The sequence below is a fragment of the Scyliorhinus canicula genome, chromosome 16 (assembly GCF_902713615.1).
Source record: "Scyliorhinus canicula chromosome 16, sScyCan1.1, whole genome shotgun sequence".
Lineage (NCBI taxonomy): Eukaryota > Metazoa > Chordata > Chondrichthyes > Carcharhiniformes > Scyliorhinidae > Scyliorhinus > Scyliorhinus canicula.
In genome coordinates this window covers 22,963,536-22,982,195 of record NC_052161.1, presented here as the reverse complement: position 1 = coordinate 22,982,195, position 18,660 = coordinate 22,963,536, and the positions used below count along the sequence as shown (strand labels likewise).

The 18,660-nt window shown below is 47.9% G+C and overlaps 1 protein-coding gene across 2 annotated transcripts in view; it reads left to right on the top strand.

Annotated features, from left to right (window-relative positions):
• The window catches only part of ccdc172 (coiled-coil domain containing 172), a 116,600-nt gene that overhangs the window by 43,861 nt on the left and 54,079 nt on the right, over nucleotides 1–18,660 (top strand). The gene's annotated exons all lie outside the window — the stretch shown is intronic.

Genomic DNA, 18,660 nt, shown 5'->3' with positions numbered 1-18,660 from the left:
CCTCTGGAAACCTAGTAGAACACATCCATTATAGTCAAAAGATATTGATTCCCACTTTTCGTTTTAGGAAGCAGTTCTATGCACTCAATTAAGACCCTTGTAAAAGGTTCCTCAAATGCTGGAAAGGGTATTAAGGGTGCTGGTGTTATCACTGCTTGAGTTTCCCTATCACTTGACATGTGTGACATGATCAACAAAATTTAACTACATCTTTATGTAGTCCAGGCCAATAAAAATGTTTTTGGATTTTAGCTTGAGTTTTCCTTTCTCCCAAATAACCTCCCACTGGTACCTCATGTGCAACTCGCAACACCTCCTTCCTATACACTACCGACAATACTACTTTTCATCTGCCTGCATATGTAAAGGTCTACATTTTCTCATCAAGACATCACTTTTACGGTAATAACACTCTGGTATACACTCAGATTCCTTTTCCGTGTATGCTTTCTGATACATCCGGTTTATTTCTATATCTGTTGTAACTCCGTCAATTTTCCTGAACTAAAAATATGCGTCTCATCCTCCACCTGTTCTTGTTCTTTTTCAACCATCTGATCAAAAATGGTTTCTGATAATTGCACTTCAGCTTCATCTTCACTCTTTGTTTTCTCCTCTTGTCTTAACCTGTGACTTTGCAACCTTGTTACTACACAATCCGAAAAAATCCCAGGATACTCGTCCTTCAACACTTCAGTTGTCTGATTTTCCACTGGCTTACCAACCACAGTAGGCATCACTCCCACCTGCGATCCAGCTGTATGATTACCCAAGATAAACTGTATTCCTAGAGAAGATAGTTTCTCTATTACTCCTACTACCACTTCACCACTCTTCACTGGACTTTCCAACCTTACCTGATATAATGGAACACTACAATTCTCACGCTGAATTCCACATATTAACACCTTTTCTGGCAATATTTTTCCCAAATTACATAACTCCTCATCTCTTACCATTAAAGATTGATAGCTCCCGTATCTCTTAAAATTGTGACTTCTTTACCTGCTCCTCCTGATACACATGAGTAAACTTTACCCACACAAGTAAATTCTTTAAAAGAGATCTGGCACCTTCTAATCACCTCTTGATCAGGTTGTACAATCTTTTGCACCTCCTTTGCTTGACTTGGGCTTTCCTTTCCCACTTTAACAAACCCCACTGTTTTATCCTGTTTTACAATATCAGCCTTCCCAGTGCTTTTCTTCCACGACCAACACTGTGACTTTACATGGCCTTGTTTATTACAGTGAAAACATTTTAAACTTTTCATGTCTCTTCCACCCTCCAAGATTTCCTTTTTAATCTGAGGTGCACTCTCCTTCTTATCTCTCATCAGATCACCTTTTCCTCTACCACTTGAGTATTTCTCATGTCCCCAGTTTCTATCCCTCACAGGCTGAAACTGATATCGGAAACCAAGCTTTTATTTATGAACTAATTCATAATCATCTGCTATTTCTGCTGCTAACCTCGCAGTTTTAACCCTCTGCTCTTCCACATGAGTTCTCACTACATTAGGAATTGAGGAAACACCTCCAAAAGTATAATTTCTCTGAGAGCTTCATACATAGAACATGGAATATAGAAAAATACAGCACAGAACAGGCCCTTTGGCCCACGATGCTGTGTCAAACTTTTGTCCTAGATTAAGAACAAATTAATCTACGCCCCATCAGTCTACCATAATCCATGTACCTATCCAATAGCCGCTTGAAGGTCCCTAATGTTTTCGTAGAATTTTTTTTTTCATAGAATGTACAGTGCAGAAGGAGGCCATTCAGCCCATCGAGTCTGCACCGGCACTTGGAAAGAGCACTCTACCCAAGCCCATACCCCCACCCTATCCTCATAACCCAGTAACCCCACCTAACACTAAGGGCAATTTGGACACTAAGGGCAATTTAGCATGGCCAATCCACCTAACCTGCACATCTTTAGACTGTGGGAGGAAGCCGAAGCACCCGGAGGAAACCCACGCACACACGGGGAGAACGTGCAGACTCCACACAGACAGTGACCCAAGCCGGGAATCGAACCTGGGACCCTGGAGCTGTGAAGCATTTGTGCTATCCACTATGCTACTCAACTACTTCCACAGGCAGTGCATTCCATGCCCCCACTACTCTCTGGGTAAAGAACCTACCTCTGACATCCCCCCTATATATTCCACCATTCACCTGATATTTATGTCCGCTTGTAATGGTTTGTTCCACCCGGGGAAAAAGTCCCTGACTGTCTACTCTATCTGTTCCGCTGATCATCTTCTAAACCTCTATCAAGTCGCCCCTCATCCTTCCCCCTTCTTTTTTTTTAATATAATTTTTATCGGAATTTTTTACAGAAAATATAAAACATAACGACAAACAATGAAATGCAACAAAATAACCCATAATAACTGTAACACCCCCAGACTGTATCGACGCATGTACCACATCCCCCACCCCCCCCCCCAACCCCAATGAACAACAAAAGAACTTAAAAATAAATTTAAATTAAATAAACAAACATAGTCATCGTCCGCACCCCCCCCCCCACCTTTTCCCTCCCCTTTTTCCCTCCCCCTTCCCCCCCTCCCCCCCGGGTTGCTGCTGCTACTGTCCCCGTACCCTATCGTTGAGCCAGAAAGTCGAGAAAAGGTTGCCACCGCCTAAAGAACCCTTGTACCGACCCTCTCAGGGAGAATTTGACCTTCTCTAGCTTAATGAAACCTGCCATGTCATTGATCCAGGTCTCCACGCTTGGGGGCCTCGCATCCTTCCATTGTAGCAAGATCCTTCGCCGGGCTACTAGGGACGCAAAGGCCAGCACACTGGCCTCTTTCGCCTCCTGCACTCCCGGCTCCACCCCAACCCCAAAAATCGCGAGTTCCCATCCTGGCTTGACCCTGGATCCCACCATCCTCGACACCGTCTTCGCCACCCCCTTCCAGAACTCCTCCAGTGCCGGGCATGCCCAGAACATATGGGCATGGTTCGCTGGACTCCCCGAGCACCTGACACACCTGTCTTCACCCCCAAAGAACCTACTCATCCTCGTCCCAGTCATGTGGGCCCAGTGCAGCACCTTGAATTGGATGAGGCTAAGCCGCGCACACGAGGAGGAAGAATTAACCCTCTCCAGGGCATCAGCCCATGTCCCGTCTTCGATCTGTTCCCCCAGTTCCCCCACCCACTTTACTTTCAGCTCCTCTACTGATGCCTCCTCCGCCTCCTGCATAACCTTGTAGATATCAGATATCTTCCCTTCTCCGACCCAGACCCCCGAAAGCACCCTGTCGCTCACCCCCCTCGCGGGAAGCGAAGGCAATCCCTCCACCTGCCGCCTAGCAAATGCCTTTACCTGCAGATGCCTGAACATGTTCCCCGGGGGGAGCCCAAATTTCTCCTCCAACTCCTCTAGGCTCGCAAACCTCCCATCAATAAACAGGTCCCTCAGCTGTCTGATGCCCGCCCTGTGCCAACCCTGAAATCCCCCATCAATGTTCCCCGGGATGAACCTATGGTTCCCCCTTAACGGAGCCTCCATCGAGCCCCCCGCTTCTCCCCTATGTCGCCTCCACTGCCCCCAAATCTTGAGGGTAGCCGCCACCACCCGACTCGTGGTATACCTCGTAGGAGGGAGCGGCCACGGCGCCGTTACCAGGGCCCCCAGGCTTGTATCTCCACAGGACGCCCTCTCCATCCGTTTCCATGCTGCCCCCTCCCCCTCCATTACCCACTTGCGCACCATCGACACATTGGCCGCCCAATAATACCCCGAGAGATTGGGTAACGCCAGCCACCCCCCCCCCCCCCCCATCTCTACCCCGCTCCAAGAAGACCCTCTTCACCCTCGGGGTCCCATGCGCCCAAACAAAGCTCATGATGCTGCTAGTCACCCTTCTAAAAAAGGCCCTGGGGATAAAGATGGGCAAACACTGAAAAAGGAACAAGAACCTCGGGAGAACTGTCATTTTGACGGACTGCACTCTACCCGCCAACGATAGCGGCACCATGTCCCACCTTTTAAATTCCTCCTCCATCTGCTCCACCAGCCTGGTAAAATTAAGCTTATGGAGAGTCCCCCAACTCTTGGCCACCTGCACCCCCAGGTATCTGAAACTCTTCACTGCCCTCTTAAATGGGAGTCTCCCAATTCCCTCATCCTGATCACCCGGGTGTACTACAAATACCTCACTCTTGCCTAAATTTAACTTATAGCTCGAGAAGCCCCCAAATTCCGCTAACAGCTCCATCACCCCCGGCATTCCCCCTTCTGGATCCGCCACATACAACAGCAGGTCGTCCGCATACAGCGATACACGATGTTCCTCCCAACCCCGCACCAGACCCCTCCATCTCCCTGACTCCCTCAACGCCATAGCCAAAGGTTCAATCGCCAGTGCAAAGAGCAAGGGGGACAGGGGGCACCCCTGCCTGGTCCCACAGTAGAGCCTAAAGTACTCCGACCTCCTTCCATTGGTAACTACACTTGCCATCGGAGCCGCGTAGAGCAGCCTCTCCCATTTGATGAATCCCTCCCCGAATCCGAACCGCTCCAGCACCTCCCACAGGTACCCCCACTCAACTCTATCAAACACTTTCTCCGCATCCAGCGCCACCACTATCTCCGCCTCCCCCTCCACTGCCGGCATCATAATAACATTTAGCAGTCTCCGCACATTCGTGTTGAGCTGCTGTCCCTTGATAAATCCTGTCTGATCCTCGTGTATCATCCCTGGCACACAGTCCTCTACCCTGGTGGCCAGGATCTTCGCCAGCAACTTAGCGTCAACATTGAGGAGCGAGATAGGCCTGTATGATCCACACTGCAAGGGGTCCTTATCCCGCTTCAGGATCAGAGAGATCAGTGCCCGCGACATCAGATCCGCATACTTTTTATAAAATTCCACCGGGAACCCGTCCGGCCCCGGTGCCGTACCTGACTGCACTTGTCCAATCCCCCTGACTAGCTCCTCCAACTCTATCGGCGCCCCAGCCCCTCTACCAGCTCCTCCTGAACCCTTGGGAACCATAGCCTGTTCATGAAGCTCTCCATTCCCCCTCTCCCCATCGGAGGTTCTGACCGGTACAGTTCCTCGTAGAAGTCCCTAAAGACCCCATTTACTTCTGTCCCCTTCTGCACTACATTCCCACCCCTATCCGTCACTCCACCAATTTCCCTAGCCGCATCTCGCCTGCGGAGCTGATGCGCCAACATCCTGCTCGCCTTCTCCCCATACTCATATACCGTGCCCTGCGATCTCCTCCACTGTGTCTCTGCCTTTCTGGTGGTCAACAAGTCAAATTTGGCCTGCAAACTACGCCGTTCCCCCAGCTCCTGTCCACATCCAGGAGCTCCCCCACCAGTCTCTCCCTCTCCTTCCTCGCCCTCCTTTCCCTATGGGCCCGGATGGAGATCAGCTCCCCCCAGATCACTGCTTTCAGAGCCTCCCAGACCATCCCCACCCGGACCTCCCCCGTGTCGTTGGTATCAAGATACTCCTCAATACTTCCCCAGACCCTCCTACACAGCTCCTCATCAGCCAGCAGCCCCACATCCAGGCGCCAGAGCGGGCGCTAGTCCCGCGCCTCCCCCATCTCCAGATCAACCCAGTGCGGAGCATGGTCTGAAATCGCTATGGCCGAATACTCTGCATCCTGCACCTTCGGGATCAATCCCCTGCTCAGGATGAAAAAATCTATTCGGGAATAGACCCTATGGACATGGGAGAAAAAGGAATACTCCCGTGCTCTCGGCCTCCCAAACCTCCAGGGATCCACCCCTCCCATCTGGTCCATAAACCCCCTCAGCACTTTGGCCGCCGCCGGTCTCCTAGCCGTCCTTGAACTCGACCGGTCCAGTGGGGCATCCAGCACTGTGTTAAAGTCTCCCCCCATGATCAGGCCCCCTGCCTCCAGGTCCGGAATGCGGCCCAGCAAGCGCCTCATGAAGCCGGCATCATCCCAATTTGGGGCATATACATTAACCAGCACCACCTGCTCTCCCTGCAGCCTACCCTTCACCATAATATATCTGCCCTCCTTGTCCGACACCACCTCAGCCGCCTCGAACGCCACCCTCTTCCCCACCAGAATCGCCACTCCCCGGTTCTTCGCGTCCAATCCTGAATGAAAAACCTGCCCCACCCACCCCTTCCTCAGATGAACCTGGTCCGCCACCTTCAAGTGGGTCTCCTGGAGCATAGCCACGTCCGCCTTCAGCCCCTTCAGATGAGAAAATACCCTAGTTCTCTTAACCGGCCTATTCAGCCCCCTCACGTTCCAAGTAATCAGCCGGATCAGAGGGCAACCTGCTTCCTTCTCCCTTCTAATGAGAAAAGGCCTAGCACCCTCAACCTTTCCTCGTAAGGCCTACTCTCCATTCCAGGCAACAGCCTGGTAAATCTCTTTTGCACCTTTTCCAAAGCTTCCACATCCTTCCTAAAATGAGGCGACCAGAACGGCACACAGTACTATGTTTGGTCTATTTTCAAAGCCCGTATCCACCAATCAAAATTACTCTGTTTGATCCTTTCAAACTCTGTGTATGTTTGACCAAATTCTTAAATTTCTAAACCTTTGTGTGTAGGCTTCAGGCACTAGTTCATATGCACCTAAGATGGATTTTTTCACCTTCTCAAATGACTGCATGGACATATTTAATTAGATCCCCACCAAGCCTTCGACTTTGACGCTCTTTCTCACTATCCTCCAACTGTACATTTTCCTTTACGTCCGCCAATTCTAACTGACTCATGTTTCATGACCTTTTTCTGAAGTTCAAACTCTCTCTCTTTATCTTTTTCCCTGATATCTCCCTTTCTCTTTCTTTTTGTTCTGCTAGGGCTATTCTTTCTGTTTTCCTTTCTCTTTTTCTTTTTCCTCTCTATCTCTTTATTTTTCCTATCTCTCTCTCTTTTGTATACAAGCTGCTTTAATTCTTTCTCATGTTCCATTTGTTTAATTTTTGCTATTTCCAATGAGTCAAACTGTATCTCAGGCAATATTAAATGCTTAGCCACTGCCATAATTACCTCATCTTTTCGCATGTTTCAGGTAATGTTAACTGCAATGTTTTTGCCAACTCTAAAAGCCTGTTTTTAGTCTCTGTCCGTAAGGTGCTGCGTGTGACCATCTCCACCCCTAAAAACTTCAGAGCCTCTGAAAGAGCCATTGTCCACAACACACTCCTTACTTAAACTGAAATACCACAACTGAAAAGCAACCACAATATGCTCACGCCTCACTGTTTTTAAGTTCACTAAGCCAATCCAATAGATAGACTTTTATCCCAGACGAACCCTCAATTTGTTATGGGCCAGGGTTTAGAGAACCCCAAGGTGTATCATGGAGTTCACCTGACCCACGACTTTTACTAGATTGTGGTATGGGGAACACACGGCCCACTCTACAAGTGTGGTGCAGCAGAACTCTAAGGTAATTTTTAAAGCAAAACAATGTTTATTCTATGAATTTAGTTAACCTTTTTAAAACATACAGTGAACATCTTAGCAACCATCAATTCAAATACAACCCCAAAGAATGCAACATTCTAAGTAATACTTAAACTTTCCTTTTAACATCCATAAGCCAAAAATCATTTTTACAGAAAGACATCAGGTTTAACTTCACTACTAGAACAGTTACCACGTTGAAATCACCAAATGGACATTCAGAAGCTGGCAGAGATTCACACACATCCTTATGTGATTGCAACTTCTCCAAAACGAAAACAAAATTAAAAAACACAGACACACCCAAGCTTTTCCTCAAAGCGAAACTAAAAAGCAGAGCCAGAGCTCAGCTCCACCCACACTCTGACATCAGTGCAGCCACTTGAGCAGACAAGCATTTCTTTTTTTTTTTTTTTTAAATAATTTTTATTGAATTTTTCAAAATACAAACATTTTAACCCCCCCTACATTTACATTTAAATTATAACAAAACAAAGTCAAACCCCCCTACTTAACAAGAAAAAGGAAAAAAAAAAAAAAAAATCCCCCCCCCCCCTACCCGCGCGTCCCCCCCCCCCCCCCCCCCGCCGGCGAACCGCCAGTCAGACCAACTTATCATTTCTAGCAGCGTCCTCGGGCAGGCCTTGCCCGTGCCACCGCCGCTACCGTACTTCCTTCGTCGTTGTCCCCCCTCCCCCCCCCCCCCCCCCCCGCCCTCCCCTCCCCTCCCGGGTTGCTGCTGTCATGGCCTCAGTTTCTATCTCTGATCCAAGAGGTCTAGGAAGGGTTGCCATCGCCTGGAAAACCCCTGCACCGACCCTCTCAGGGCGAATTTGATCCTTTCCAATTGGATGAAGTTTGCCATGTCGTTTAACCAGGTGTTAACACTCGGAGGCCTTTCGTCCCTCCACTGAATCAGGATCCTCCTCCGAGCCACCAAGGACGCAAAGGCTAATATTCCAGCCTCCCTCGCCTCCTGTACCCCCGGTTCCACCCCAACCCCGAAGATCGCAAGTCCCCATCCTGGCTTGACCCTGGACCCCACCACTCTCGACACCGTCCCTGCCACCCCCTTCCAGAACTCCTCCAGTGCCGGACATGCCCAAAACATATGTGCATGATTCGCAGGGCTTCCCGAACATCTAATACACCTGTCTTCACCCCCGAAAAACCGACTCATCCTTGTCCCCGTCATGTGGGCTCTATGCAGTACCTTAAATTGAATGAGACTTAGTCTCGCACATGACGACGACGAGTTGACCCTCTCCAGGGCGTCTGCCCATGTCCCGTCCTCTATCTGTTCCCCCAGCTCTAACTCCCACTTATCTTTCAGCTCCTCTACTGGTACCTCCTCCACCTCCTGCATAATCTTATAAATGTCCGAGATCTTCCCCTCCCCGACCCAGACCCCTGATAGCACCCTATCACTCACCCCCCTGTCGGGGAGCGCGGGGAACCCCGCTACCTGTCGTCTGGCAAATGCCTTCACTTGGAGGTACCTGAACGTGTTCCCCGGGGGGAGCCCAAATTTCTCCTCCAGCTCTCCCAGGCTCGCAAACCTCCCCTCTATAAACAAGTCCCTCAGTTGTCTAATACCCGCCCTTTGCCAGCTCTGGAATCCCCCTCCTGTGTTTCCCGGCGCAAATCTGTGGTTCCCTCTTAGTGGTGCCCCTATCAGACCTCCCACTTCCCCCCTGTGTCGCCTCCACTGCCCCCAGATCTTGAGGGTGGCCGCCACCACTGGGCTCGTGGTATACCTCGTGGGAGGGAGCGGCCATGGTGCCGTTACCAGTGCCCCTAAGCTTATGTTGCCGCAGGACGCCCTCTCCATGCGCTTCCAGGCTGCCCCCTCCCCTTCCATCATCCACTTTCGTACCATCGATGTATTTGCCGCCCAGTAATATCCTGAAAGGTTGGGTAACGCCAGCCCTCCACTATCCCTACTCCGCTCCAAAAAGACCCTTCTAACTCTCGGGGTGCCATGTGCCCACACATACCCCATGATACTACTCGTTACCTTCTTGAAAAAGGCCCTGGGGAGGAAGATGGGCAGACACTGGAACAAAAACAAGAACCTCGGGAGGACCGTCATTTTAACTGACTGCACCCTCCCTGCCAGCGACAGCGGCACCATGTCCCACCTCTTAAACTCCTCCTCCATCTGCTCCACCAGTCTGGAAAAGTTCAACTTGTGTAGGGTCCCCCAGTTCTTTGCCACCTGCACCCCCAAATACCTAAAACTTTTAACTGCTCTTTTGAAGGGGAGCCTCCCAATTCCCTCCCCTTGGTCTCCCGGGTGTATTACAAAGACCTCACTTTTCCCCAGATTTAATTTATATCCCGAAAAGTCCCCGAACTCCGCTAGTATCCCCATTACCTCCGGCATTCCCCCCTCCGGGTCTGCCACATACAACAACAAATCATCCGCATAGAGCGAGACCCGATGTTCCTCCCCTCCCCTTGTCAGTCCTCTCCACCCCCCTGAACCCCTCAGTGCCATCGCCAACGGCTCAATCGCTAATGCAAAGAGTAAGGGAGATAGGGGACATCCCTGCCTAGTACCTCGATGGAGCCCAAAATATTCTGACCTCCTCCCGTTTGTTACCACACTTGCCATCGGAGCTGAATAGAGCAGTTTTACCCACTTGATAAATCCCTCCCCAAACCCAAACCTTTCCAACGTCTCCCACAAGTATTCCCACTCCACCCTGTCAAATGCCTTCTCCGCGTCCAGCGCTACCACTATCTCCGCCTCCCCTTCCACTGCTGGCATCATAATCACATTTAACAATCTCCGGACATTTGTGTTAAGTTGGCGTCCCTTCACGAACCCCGTCTGGTCTTCATGGACTACCCCTGGCACACAGTCCTCTATCCTGGTTGCCAGGACCTTTGCTAACAGCTTGGCATCTACATTTAAGAGGGAGATAGGCCTGTAGGACCCGCACTGGACCGGGTCCTTGTCCCGCTTCAAAATCAAGGAGATCAGGGCCTGCGACATTGTTGGAGGCAGAACCCCCCCCTCGCGCGCCTCATTGAAGGCTCGCACCAGCACTGGACCCACCAAGTCCACAAATTTCCTGTAAAACTCCACCGGGAACCCATCCGGCCCCGGCGCCTTCCCCGCCTGCATCTGGCCTATCCCTTTAATTAGCTCCTGCAGCTCTATCGGCGCCCCCAACCCTTCCACCAGCTCCTCCTGTACCTTTGGGAACCCCAATTTGTCGAGAAAGTTCTTCATTCCCCCTCTCCTCTTCGGCGGTTCAGACCTATACAATTCCCTATAGAAGTCCCTAAAGACCCTATTCACCTCTTGCCCCTTCTGCACTACATCCCCACCCCTCTCTCTCACTCCCCCAATCTCTCTGGCTGCATCTCGCTTACGAAGCTGGTGTGCCAGCATCCTGCTCGCCTTTTCCCCGTACTCATACTCCGCACCCTGCGCCCTTCTCCACTGCATTTCCGCCTTCCTAGTGGTCAGTAGGTCGAACCTGGCCTGCAAGCTACGCCGCTCCCTTAATAGCCCCTCCTCTGGCGCCGCCGCATATTTCCTATCTACTTCTAGGAGCTCCCCCACCAGCCTCTCCCTTTCCTGCCTCTCCTTCCTCTCTCTGTGTGCCCTTATGGAGATCAGCTCTCCTCTAATCACTGCTTTCAAGGCCTCCCAGACCGTCCCCACCTGCACCTCACCTGTGTCATTCGTACCCAGATAGTTCTCAATGCCCGTTCTCACCCTTCTGCACACCTCTTCGTCCGCCAACAGCCCTACATCCAGGCGCCACAACGGGCGTTGGTCCCGCGCCTCCCCCATGTCCACTTCCACCCAATGTGGTGCATGGTCCGATATCGCAATGGCAGACAAGCATTTCTTAAAGTGATATTCCAATAACACATGTCAATAATTTGCCCTCAACACTGTGGGCTTCCACCTTAGTTACAGTCTCTTATGTGGGGCTTTATAAAATGCTTTCCAGAAATGTCCCCTATTGACTATTAATTTTTTCAGCATGTCAGGCATGTTATCTTCCTTTCCAACTGTAAATACTGAAACAAAGTAATTGTTCAACATGTCTGCCATTTCACCATTATCAATGACAATATCTCCATTTTCAGCTTTTAGTGGGCCTACATTGCTCATGACAACCTGCTTTCCCTTTATCTAATTACAAAAATTCTTATTGCCTTTGATGCCCCTTGCAAGTTTCCTTCGTAGTTCCTTTTAAGTGGCTCTTATAAGCTGTTTTGTGACTCTTTGCTGGTCTTTGCATCTATCTAATTTTGTCCGGATCTGTATTATGTTTTGCCTTTTGTAACCCTTTCATTTAGTTTTATGCTGCCCCTTGTTAGCTTCTGCTGCTGTTGAGTAAAGAGTCAGGAGTTCTACTCCTTTCTCGAATATCTTCTTTGAACACACGCTATACAAAACTCTATCACCACACAAGTGCTACTTGAAACCCCTTTACATAGTGTCAATTATTGGAGTCTTCACATCAATTTGACAAGTAGTTGGAATGTCTCTTAACTCATTCCTAACAGTCTCCCCTTCCTTCAAGAGCAAAATATAATTTGGTAAATATTTGTTTCCCCCGAAAAAACAAAATGCAATAAACGAAAAACACACTCAATTCCCTTCCCACCCCACCGTTTTTTTCAATTCATTTTTTTGGAAGGAAAAAAAACAGTCACAGGAACAGGCGCCCTTCATTAATAATATCCAAAAGTTTCTGTGAACTAGTCCCTCTCTTCGTAAAACAATCGGATAATTCCGATTTAATTTTTGCTATCTCCCCTTTGTCCAACATCTGCTTCAAACTGGCGATGTCTATCCTTAACCTTTTCTCATTCACCCATTTTGTAGAGTGCACTTTTTCCCCTAGGCATTTATTGTCAATGTGACACTCAATGTGTGTGTTATCCAGTCCCCCTAATCCCAAAATGTCTTTCAATATCTGGGATATATAAAAGGCCATATTCACCACCTCTACAAGGCTTAACGTCTCAGAGGCTAAAGTGCTTTTGACCACTCTCCTTATTTTCTTTATTTCCCACACAAGGGGGCAACATTTACCATTGTTTCCCAAAAGGAAAATTATAAAACCTCCTACGTTTGAAACCCCGTCACAAATTTGCGTAGGACGCATCGCCATAAACTATGAGTTTCAAGTGCCTAAGATCACCTAAAACCGGGAACCTCAAAATACACTCCTGCATTTTTAGTTTGGCCAATGCTTTATTTTCTCCCATTATGTCTTCCGGTTTAGGATCATTCATTTTTGCACTCAACTCTAAAGACATCAAAACTAACATCCGGTCTAGATTGTCTACCTAAACAATTCAGTTACCCAATTAAACATCGCAGTTGCTCTTTTTCCGTCTTTGAAGCCACCCCGTCTTTTTGTGAAACCCGACCACCACTAATTGCTATTGGGCTGATTGTCTCCAAATAAGATTGCTGAAGTAAAGTTGCCCCTGACTTTGTCCAATTTCCAGTCCGATATAATTAAATGCACCGGAAGCCTGACTTCCAACCCCGAATTTGTTCCAGAACCCAGAGATTACAATAGCTTTGAAATCACTCGGCCCACCCCACAAACAAATCATCAACATGCATTATTAAAGATGCCAAAAAGAGATCCTTTATAGTGCCAGTAAAACATTGCAAGATCTGCTTTCAACTGGGAACAGCCTAACTTTAATAAACCTAACCTTACCAAAAATACCTAGGCGCACCATTTAATCCATATACACGTTTGTTCAACTTCCAGAGTACCCCTTCTGTGTTAGCTGCCTCTAGGGGGGATGGAGAAAAATGTCTCTTTGAAGCTGATTCCCCTGCAAAAGGCAGCTTTTATATCTATAGATTTGCACTTCCATGCTTTTGTGGCTAATACAGCCAAGAAGATCTTTAAAATAAACTTTCCTGCCTCAGGTGAATGTACCCTTAAATCCTAATCTTCTAAATTTTCTTGACATCCCTTTGCCACAAGCCTGGCCTTTGCTTTATAAGCTCTATGCGGAAGAACCTTTTCCCTGCAAATCCATCTGTGGGATTGATCTCTTTGTCACCGATCTGGTACTTCCGTGTATACCCCAAATTCACTCCAACTATGCAGTTCTTGCTGTTTGGCCTCTTTGATAAGTTTATCATCTAATTTATTGGAAGCCACCAAAATCTCACGAGCATGTGTGCTTCCACTCCTAACTTTGCATTTGTAGTCTTACCCATGTTCTAAGACCTTGACAAACTACGACCCCTCTCCCGCCTGGTATCTCATTCTGTACTGCTACTGCTTGATTTTTCCCTCCTGCTGTGTGATATCCTTTCAATAGTTCTCGATCTTTTCCTGTGAACGTGTTGACTATCCGATTTACTATCTGAACTGGCACAGCGTTTTTGAACTTCATGTTCCCGATCCATTGTCTTCACACCCTCCCCTATATGCTGTACATTCAGCCAGTGTTTATAGTTTCCAGTGGCCTTCCCTGCTCTACTAATAATAGTTGCTCCTTTCCATTGACTAGACCCTTTAGGCAAGTATGTCACATTTATACCAACATTTGGCAGTTGCCCTTTCGTAAATATGGCCTGCTCTAATTCATCAGAATTATTGTGTTCCTCCACAGAAACCCTAGCCGGGATTCTCCCCTACCCAGCGGGGCTGGGGGTCCCGGCGTGTTGGAGTGGCATGAACCACTCCGGCATCAGGCCGCCCTAAAGGTGCGGAAGTCTCTGCACCTTAAGGGGCCAAGCCCTCACATTGAGGGGCTAGGCCCGCACCACAGTGGTTCCCACTCCGCCGGCTGGCGTGAACGGCCTTTGGCGCCATGCCAGCCGGGGCCGAAAGGACTTCGCCGGCCGGCGTAAGTCCGCGCATGCGCCGGAGCATCAGCGGCTGCTGACGTCATACCGGTGCATACGCAGAGGAGGGGGTCTCTTCCGCCTCCACCATGGTGAAGACCATGGCGAAGGCAGAAGAAAAAGAGTGCCCTCATGGCACAGACCAGGCCAGGCCAGCGTAGCCCCCCCCCCTCCCCCCCCAGGAGCCCGGCGCCTGCCTGCGCCGCCAATCCCGCCTGTAAGAGAGGTGGTTTAATCCACGCCGGCGGGAGAGGCTAGTCAGCGGTGGGACTTCGGCCCATCGCGGGATCTCGGGGGGGGCGGAGAATTCGGAACACAGCGGGGGCTGGATTGATGCCGGCCCCGGGCGATTCTCTGACCCGGCGGGGGGGTGGGAGAATCACACCCCCTGTCTGTAGTGGTTAACTAGTCTTCATAGTTCTGTAACATGTGCATACCAGATGACCCTGGTTCCTCATCATGTTTGTCCGCTCTGTCTGAATTTAAAAGTTTGTAATCTGTACCCATTATCCTTGATGAATGTACTTAGTAGTCTGATTGCCATGTTGCAAAACAATTGTTTTGCCTTCTATGCCTATGATGTTCCCTGGGCCTTTCCATTCATTAAAATTGCCTCTCTTATAGTATACTATGTCTCTGCTGAAAAACGGTATTTGATGGCCGTACATTATGCCTTAAAACTCTGCGACTTCTTTCAGAGACTTCTGCTTCCAAAAAAGCTTTTCTACTGCTTTGTAATGCATTTAGATACTCAGCAAAGGCAGAGCTAATTGTAGTCCCTTATCAAGCTGGAAGCTGGTCATCCAAAATGGAAGGAATGTTAGGATTTCTACCAAACACTAATTGATAGGGACTAAAGCCCCCAAACATCTGCAACGAATTCTTTGCATGTACCGCACATGCTAAGGCTGAATTCAACTTTTAATTTGGTCGATCTACAAAAATTTTCCAGAGCGTGTCATCTATTACAGCATGGTTTCTTTCACACACGCCATTACTAACTGGACTTTCTGCAGCCGTATTCAGAATTTTGACGTTTTCGCACATATCCCTAAACTCATCATTAGCAAATTCCCCCCCGTTGTCTGTAAGGAAGTTTGCTGGTGGGCCCATTCCTGTCCCTATCCATTTTTCCATGATCTGATCCAGGATTACTCTTTTCTTTACCACGTACAATGGTTGATTAACTAAATCTGGTCACTAAATCTACAAAATGCAAAATAAAAATATTGTTAGCTTGATCCTAGAATCTACAAAATGCTAAATAAATATATTGTTAGCTTGATCCCAGAATCTATAAAATGCAAAATAAATATATTGTTAGCTTGATCCCAGATCTTAAGGTCCATGGCCACAATGTTGTTAAAATCACTGGCCAAAGGTAGGGTTACTATCGGTCGTGATGGTGTCCTTCTGTACTTCCTACAAACTTCACAGCGATCACTAACCTATTCTACCAGCTTACTATAGTCTTCATCCCTTAACCCCTGAATCCTTTAATACATTTTCAGCTTCCGAGGAGATGGATGCGCAAATTGCCTATGCCGTTTCAATACAACAAACTTTTTATCAGTTAAAGTCCCATTTCCAGCTGCTAATAGCACATCCTTAACAACTGCACCTGAAATATTATTTGTCAGTAATGGAATACAATAGTGTCCCAACTGTGTAAATTGCAAGTCCACCGTCTTTCCATAAACTGTTCGTAGAATCATAGAATTTATAGTGCAGAAGGAGCCCTTTTGGCCCATTTGATCTGCACTGGCCCTTGGAAAGAGCACCCTACCCAAGCCCACACTTCCGCCCTATACCCGTAACCCAGTAACTCCACTTAACCTATTTGGACAGTAAGGACAATTTAGCATGGTCAATCCACCTAACCTGCACATCTTTGGACTGTGGGAGGAAACCGAAGCATTCGGAGGAAACCCACACACATACACGGGGACAACGTGCAGACTCCGCATAGACAGTGACCCAAGCCGGGAATCGAACCTGGGACCCTGGAGCTGTGAAGCAACTGTGCTAACCACTATGCTACCATAATACCTGTTACCTTATTCTGTTCCATATCCAGTTTCATGTGTGCTTTCTTCGTCGACGGTCTGCTCAGAAGCAAAGGTATCTCACTTGATACAACATCTGTGCTAATGAAATGATTCACTCCGGCAATATTACAAGGGATCACCAGTCTTTTCAGCGTCTTCAGGGTATTATCATCCCCAAACCTGAAACTTGTGGAACTTTCAAATTCCTTAACCTTGTTACAATTTTCGGCATTAAAAGAGTCCAAATAACATTTTAACAAGTCAATTTTAACACAGTGGATATGCAGCCACTGTCCAACACAGCACAATTGAAGCACTCTGCAACCAACACTCTCATTACCGGAGTAAAACTGCTCGTTAATAGGACAATGCCTTCTTTCTCATCACTATCTTTTTCCTCTTACGATTCTTCCGTGTCATGTGTAGCTTCATACACTTTATTATCACATGTAGGACAGTTGAAAGCATAATCAAATTAAGAGTCACACCAAAAACATTGATTTACCATACCCCAGTCACTTCTGGGGTTCATTTTCCTATTACCATTCTCCATGTCCCACCTCCTGCTATAGATTTTAAATGGGTTTCTGTTCTCATAATTTCTGGGTCCCAATATCCTTCCATACTCTTATAACCTGTTTATAGCCATACTATCTCACCATCCTGTCAGTAGAGTATCTTCCGCAGTCTGCTTTATTGCTGACTGACCCATTTGTGTCATAAGAACCAGAGGAATTGAATGTTTCCCCAGAAACTTTTTTATGGCCTCTCTCATCTGATCAAATATGGTATCATTATCTGCAAACTTAACTACTGTTAAAAACAGGAACCTATCCATATTGGTTACTCTAGCACAGTCCAGTAACTTAAATGCCAACAAGGACTGTGGAAATTCTAGGTGGTGTTTGTGCAACCTTTTGTATAGTCTGCTGGATTCCATTGTATAGAGCTCAATAGACATATCCTCTGTTTTCCGAAATTTATCAAATTGTGATCAGGCTTCATACGCACTTTATAAGTCATCCTTTTGATAAATCCTATCCATAAAACGCAATAGAATCTCCAGACCTTCTTCTGAGCCTAACTCTCCCAGTTCTAGTTCAGAAAACACTTTGCTTCGGATTTTACTCTCGTAAGAAGAGAAAGAGTCAATGTCATACCTCGTTTCCTCTTTGCCAAGGCAGTTAGTTACCTTAGTCCATAGAATTTTTTTCCTTCTTCTGGACTGAATCCACAGCCGCCACGCCGCGTGCCCGCCGGGTGGAACCATTAGAGATCTACGCCGGCGGGAAATCGGCCAGTTGCACTTGGAGAATCGCCACAGTGGCCTCTTTCAATGGTCCTTGATCGGCGCTGCATCGACCGCGCCCGCCCGATTGTTGGCGATTTGCCATGGAGCGGCGTCAGACCCGATCTCTGGTTTGACACCCATTCTCCGCCCCCGCGCCGAGCACGATTTTGGCTTGGAGAATCCCGCCCCTGATTTTTGTCCTCTTGAAATGAAATGAAATGAAAATCGCTTATTGTCACAAGTAGGCTTCAAATGAAGTTACTGTGAAAAACCCCTAGTCGCCACATTCCGGCGCCTGTTTGGGGATTGAACCTGCTGGCCTGCCTGGGTCTATTTAAAAATCAGCTATTCAGCCCAGTGCTAAACCAGCCCCTTCACTCTTTTGTGAATACTGGAAATATGTATTTGATGCACTATCAATTACCACAATGACGAGAGTAGTGGAATAATCGAGGCTTTATTGCGCAAAGATGTTGTGCCTCCTGTAGCTGCTACCAGAATGGCTGCAGCACCGGCGAGCACACACATTTATACGCCGCCTACTGGGCGGAGCCAGCAGGCAGGGATTTACCCATGTACCTCTAGTATATGTGTCTTACCATAATACATATAATACTGCCAGTGGTGACTACCACAGTATTCAATTGCTCAACCATTTCTTTGTCATTGTGCATTCCCCTGTTTCTATCTGTAGGGGACCTACATTTGTCTTTACCAATCTCTTTCACTTCACATAATTTAGTTTCTAAAAAGAAAAAGGTTAGGTAGGTTTACTGGGTTACAGGGATAGGGTGAGGTATGGGCTTAAGTAGGGTCCCCTTTCCAAGGGTCGGTGCAGACTTGATGGGCCGAATGGCCTCCTGCACTGTATATTCTATAATCGTACGAACTGGTGGGTGCTACAGGGGTTGAGGTGCATCATCACCCCCTGAAATTACATTTTGGTTCAGTTAGTTAAGCTTATATTAACATTTTAATTGTGCCCTACGAGGGATTTAACCCCTCTGCAATTTGTTTATTTCAT